This window comes from Rattus norvegicus, chromosome 12, assembly GCF_036323735.1.
Source record: "Rattus norvegicus strain BN/NHsdMcwi chromosome 12, GRCr8, whole genome shotgun sequence".
NCBI classification, from domain to species: Eukaryota; Metazoa; Chordata; class Mammalia; order Rodentia; family Muridae; genus Rattus; species Rattus norvegicus.
In genome coordinates, this window is record NC_086030.1 from 40,160,148 (window position 1) to 40,166,387 (window position 6,240).

General features: G+C 51.0%; 1 long non-coding RNA gene across 1 annotated transcript; it reads right to left on the minus strand.

The window, feature by feature from the left end:
- Positions 1 to 430: 430 nt before the first annotated feature.
- On the minus strand, positions 431 to 6,240 carry LOC120095979 (uncharacterized). The gene is made up of 3 exons (XR_005491980.2): positions 5,146 to 6,240; positions 4,839 to 5,026; positions 431 to 3,753 (listed from the first exon to the last, which is right to left on the minus strand). It is a non-coding gene; the product is annotated as an uncharacterized LOC120095979 (long non-coding RNA).

Sequence of the window (6,240 nt, forward strand, 5' to 3'; positions counted from 1 at the left end):
GTAGGGCTCATGGTTGCTCCCCACTTTGGAAGCTTGTGTGGTGCCTTCTGGTCCTCAGGGTGGAGGGATTCGGGTCAGTTCCAGCTCAGGGCCTCTGAGTCCTGCTCTAAAGTCCACAGTGTCTTCAGCACTAGAGAAGGACTTACCTTGCACCTCTGGAGGGCAATAGGCTACACGTTTTCTTTCTTTCTCTTCCTTCCTTCCTTCCTTTCCTTCTTTTCTCTTTCTTTCTTTCTTTCTTTCCTTCTTTCTTTCTTTCTTCCTTTTTCTTTCTTTCTTTCTTTCCTTTCTTTTTGAAAGTTCTTAGACAACCCTGACCCACAACTTAACAGAAGACTTCTTATGTCAGGTTTTGGATTTTCTTTTGTTAGGTGGTCTTTGGCTCTTGGAGAAGTATTCTCAGCTTAGATGGAGAGAGTTTATTAAAGCTCTGCCATGGAATTGCATGCAGCATTGTGGGGGTTTTTGGAAATGGGTAATAGTATGATTCCTTGTGGCCTTTTCAGCTGTCTATACTGATATTTTACCTCCCTTCCCCTTCCCTAAGGGGCCCCCTTTCCTTTTCCCCTACTGGATCACATGTTTCCTGCTTTTCTTCTTTACCTCCTTCCCCCTTCTTCTGTCTTTCTTTCCCTCTCCTTCTGTAAAGAGTCACTGTCCACAAGTGGACTCTCTGGGGGCCCCCAAGACTAGTTATCCCAAATTAGCATTAGAATACAAGCAGCATCAGGCCAACCCACTGTAGCCAAGGAGACCCAGAGAAACCCTGTTTTGGGAAAACAATCAAACAAAAAAAACACCACCAAAGTTTGCAAATGATTTATTCGGGAGGAAAAAAAAAAAGAGAAAGAAAGAAAAGGATGCGTTGATTCAGTCTGGCTCTCAGCAGGAAAAAAACCAATGGACTCCAACTGGCATCCAGAGAAGAGTCTCTTCCCAGACGAGGGTGTGTCTTAGTGTGTAGAATGTTCACTTAACAGGCATGAAGCCCTGGGTTCCATTCCCAGTACTGCATAAAGCAGGCCCAGTGGTACACGCCTGCAATCCCAGCCTGGAAGGTCTCGGGAGTTCAAGGTCATCCTCTGAGATAGAGAAAGCTTGGGATGTGTGAGACCCTGCCTGTCAAGGCTTGACATAGCAGAGGGGAGGGGCTCCTGATCTAGTTGGCTCCCTTCAGACATAGATGTTGCCTGAGGTGGATGGCAGTGGACAGGGAGAGGCCGTTGACTGTTCTCTTGTCAGTAGAAAATCCCAGGGGCAGGAGGAGCAGGAACAGACACCCACTACCCCAACCCCAGATCTCCTGACCAGACTCTTCCTGTACAAATGAGGCAGAAGACAGAGAATGGGTGTAGACCCAGGAAGGAAGGACTCGCTGAAGGGATGAGAAGCCCTGACAGCTCAGTGATGCTATCAGGGCTCCTGCGGCTCCTCCTTGCCTGCCCAGTACCAGGCAAGGTTCATTTTCACACCTGGAGAGGAAGCAACTGTTCTCTTCTCCTGGGTGGGGAAACTGAGGCTTACGGGAATGAAACCGTCTGGCCCAAGGTCTGTTCAACTCTTCTGAGAGAGGGGACAGCTCTAAATAAGATCTTTCTCTTTGAAAAAGGAAGTGGAATCTTCCTTTAGCCCTGCCGTGCCTTCCTCTTTGCTAGGTGGGACTCTGGTATAAGGAGCTGATACATTGGGCTATTACGACGGCCATCTTTTGATCAGGAGGTAAGGCTGAGTGGCGCAGAATGTGAACAACAAGGAGTTAGGATCCTTGCTGACTGATCCGTGTCTCTCCCAGGCACGCTCAAAGCTTCCTGTTAATTGACAGTGACCATACATCTTTTATGCTGGTGTTGGAGGACGTTACTAGCTAGATGCGACCCTGATAAATGGTCACAGATAATATTGTAGTCATGGAATTTCCTGTCAGGATCTCCTCCGGAAGACTTTGGGGTCCCCAGGGCCCTGGTAACATACAGGAAAAGAAAAAAAATGGAGTAAGCCCAGCTCCATTTCCCAGCTGTGTGACCCCAGGAGATCCACTTTCCCTCTCTGAGCCTCTGCTGCCTCACCTGGAACACATGGACACCCGATGCTTGGGGGCTGACAGACTGAAGGCGACCCACAGGGATCCACCCTTTGGCTGTCACTCTTTCTTTTCTGCTGGGTCTGAAAATATGGTGGGAAAGATGCTGCCCACGGTCTGTGGTCGCATGCTGTTCGTCTCTAGGGACAGATGGCAGCGAGGAGGAAGGTGTAGAGGTCATGGGGGAAGTTGGAGTCATCTGCTAGAAGGGCTGTGTTGTTCGTGTCTCCATGCTTATACCAGGTCCCTGAGCCTCTCCTGGACCCCAAACACTCCCCGAATTTAACCAACAATTCAACAGTGCTCCCTGACAGTACACAAACTGGAAAGCACCGAAAAGCACCAGGGCAGGGGATGGGTAACAGTGGGAAGCGGGGGCTCCCAGGACTGGAGGCTGCATGGCTGGAGTTGTAGAGCTGCTTGGTCGGGCGCTCGTAAGGTTCATTCTCTTAGCCTGTAGACGTCACTGGGACGTGACCTTTCCAGAGGAGACATGAACAGATCTCTCCTCTCCAAGATCAGGCACCATCGAGGGATCACTCTGGTCCAGTTTAGGAAACCAATGAGTTTATTAGTTTCTCAAAGTGGTGTGGGTATCTTAAAGGCTGCACAGCCAAAAAGTCACCCCAGTGTGGGTGGAGACTCACTGGAGGTCTTGAAGCTCCTGTTCAACATGTGGGCAGCTCTGGGCAAGGATCCCCTCCCACTGGGGACTCAGGCTTTTATAACTTGAGGAGAGGTCTGTGACTTGTGAGTTCCCTTAGATGGCCACTAATCCCTTGTGGGGTCCCCATCACCTCATCAAGACTTAGGTTTTATCTTCTGTCTTCGTGGTGATGATGGTAGTGGAGGTGGAGGTGGTGATGATGGTGGTGGAGGTGATGATGGTGGTGGTGGTGGAGGTGGTGATGATGGTGGTGGAGGTGATGGTGGTGGTGGAGGTGATGATGGTGGTGGTGGTGGTGGAGGTGGTGGTGGTGGTGGTGGTGGAGGTGATGATGGTGGTGGTGGTGAAGGTGGTGATGATGGTGGTGGAGGTGATGATGATGGTGGTGGTGGTGGAGGTGGTGGTGGTGGTGGTAGTATTTAATCTGCAGCTATGGCCTTGGCTTCAGAAAATCAGGGTAGCTAGAGGGAGGGGAGGGGATGGGAGCAGAGGAAGGGAGTTGAGATTGGGTGTGGCAAGGACACCTGAGCCACTCACCAGGCAGATCAGAGGTGACTCTAAGTTCATTGCTTTTGGCCATGAGATCTAGGGCAAGCCTCCTATCCTTTCTGGGCAGGACACTCTGTTTCTTAATGTCCTCTTGGTTTGGGCCTGGTCTACCATTGGAACCACTGGGTCAGGCATGGCTGTGTGATCTAACCTGGACTAGGGAGATTTTTCTCTACTATTTATTTAGACAAGGTCTCACTCTAGCCCTCCCTGTCCTGAAACTCACTATGTAGACCAGGTTAGCCTTGAACTCACAGAAACCCACCTGGTTCTGCCTCCCAAGCCTTGGGACGAAAGGCATGCGCCACCACACCTGGCTTGCCCAGGATTTCTGAGGGTGCTCTCAGGAAGGTGTTTAGCTGCAGTTCAGGGAGATGGAGGTCTGGAATGTGGGAGTCACCTTTATCCCCTGAGAGGACAGGCCTGGGAAGGAAGGCACTGGGGAAGATATCCAAGCCTGCAGAGTGAGAGAGGAGATTATAATTTAGGATCAGCAGCTCTGATCCTGCTGTGCCTGCAGTCCATGCACATCACCAAGTGTGCGCTCTCTCTCTCTCTCTCTCTCTCTCTCTCTCTCTCTGTGTGTGTGTGTGTGTGTGTGCACGCGCATGCGTGCACTCGTGCACACAGACATTGCAGGTACCTGTAGAAGCTAGAAGAAAGTGTCAAATCCCCTAGAACAGAAGTTACAGACAGCTGTAAGCCACCACAGTTGGTGCTTGGACTTGAACCCAGATCCTCTTATGGGAGCAGCCAGTGCTCTAACCACTGGGCTAGCTCTTCATCCCTTCAACACATTTTTTTTTTTTTTTGTATCTTCCCTCATGTTGCTCAAGCGTGGTCTCCGCTCCAAGCCACTTGCTTTAGGGGTGGGAGTAACCACACCACTGATTCAGACAGGGACATGAGACACAGTGCTGGCCAAGGAGGTTGGAAGACAAAATGTCCTAGACAGAACTTCCTGGGAGAAGTCTCCTGAGTGAGAACAACCCCACTCTTGGCACTGGTTTTCCGTTTTGGCAGCCATTTTTCTGTCACAGTGGCAAAATAACCAAGGAAATCACCTTATAGGAGAAAGAGTTTCTTTCAGCTTTGGGGCCCTGGTTTTTCAGGGTGTGTGGTGGGGAAGAGCATCATGGTGGAGAAGAAGGAGGAGCAGAGCCACTCACTTCCTGGCCGCCCCATGTGGGGAGAGCTTTGGTGTATCACAGCCCCTCACTAAAACCTGAAAAACTGCCCATTCACCAGCAGATTAAACCAGTTCAAGGTCGAAGTTGGAGCCCCTAGGATCTCGTCCTTCTCAGAGGCCTCTGAAGTCAGCCCGTTAGGGACCTGGCATTTGACACAGGACACACGAGCTTAAGGGACATCTAAGATTCAAATTGCATTCATCCTCTGCTGAGACTTACTACTAAGAAAGCCGTCCCCAGTGGTCCCTTGCGATCACCTGGCTTGGCCATGGAGTGTGTCAGAGTCCCTACATGGGACCCTGGCTTCTGCTTTTCCAGGATCCATCCCCATCAACTCGTGGCATCCGCTTACCTGAGCAGGACTGAGATGAGGACATTTGTTCCCATGACTGAAACACTGTTGAATGAAGATGTTGGGGATGGTGCTTACAGACACAGGCCTGTGACTCCAGCACTCTGGAGGTAGAGGTAGGAAGATAGTCTTCGAGGTCATCCTAGGTTACATAATGAGATGGGGGCTAGCCTGGGCTACACGAGAGCCTATTTAAAAAGAAGAGAGGGTTAGGGAGATGGCTCATTGGATAAAGGTGCTTGCCCCTTGACCAATCTTTGGGGAGACCTGAGGGGAGGAGGTGCCCCAGAGTAAACATGAATCTTACCTCAGGCAGCCCCCGGAGTCCACAGGTGGGGCCTAGCCTGCCCCACACAGGGCCTGCTGGGCCCACTCTCCCACAGAGCCTGTGAGGAACAACACACCCAGCCTCTCCATCCCGGGTTTGCATAAAAACCCACGTCCACGAAGTAGCAACTGCAATGTTTTTCAGTCACATAGCAAAGATATTTAAAAATATCACCCATATGTGTTTTAAATACAGGCAAATACTTGGCGCCGCAGCCGGCTTCACACCCGCGTGCCATTCCGAGTTCGTTTCTTCTCGCTCCAACTCTCAAAATCGCACATTGAAGGCCAGACAAGCCCAGAATGTTGCGAGCTGTGGCACCAGAATCCCTCCCGCCCCACAGCCCGCTTTTTCTCCGGGAAGGGGTGGGGAGGCGTCAGATACGACCTGGGAAGGAAGCCAAATGTCCCCGGACTAAGATCTCGGCTCGAAGCCAAGATTGATCAGGCAGTGCTATAGTCCTAGCACTCGGGAAGCTGAAGGCAGGGAGGTCAGGAGTTCAAGGCCATCTTCGGCTACATGGTGAGCTTGGAACCAGTCTGGGCTACATGTGTCCCTGTCTCTAAATAACCCCAGAGCCTTCAATCCATCCTTCCTGAAGTCACACTTAACAGAACATTGTCCGTGACGGCAGTGTGTGCTGGGCTTAGAGACCCGCTTTGGAACCAGTGAGAGGGCTCAGCGGGTAAAGATACCGCCGCCATGTCTAACAGACTAAGTTTGGCCCACATGGTGGAAAGAGAGAACTGACTCCCGCGAGTTGTCCTCAGACCTTCATGCGTGGACACACACACACACACACACACACACACACACTAATTAGAATAAAAAAAATTAAATCCCCCTTCGTGTGCGATTTTATGACATGTATATTATGTCGGGGATAAACTCTACAAAGCAGTCAGAGTTTTCAGCATCCTTACGATGACCGCTGTGACATCACAGTGGGATCTCCTGGACTCTGTCCCGGGCCCAGTCTGTTGCAGATGAAAGCGTGGTTATATCACGTGGCTGTGGTGGGCGTGGCCAGTCAGGATTTGCTGAGGTCCGTAGCTTTGGGACATTAGCCTGCTC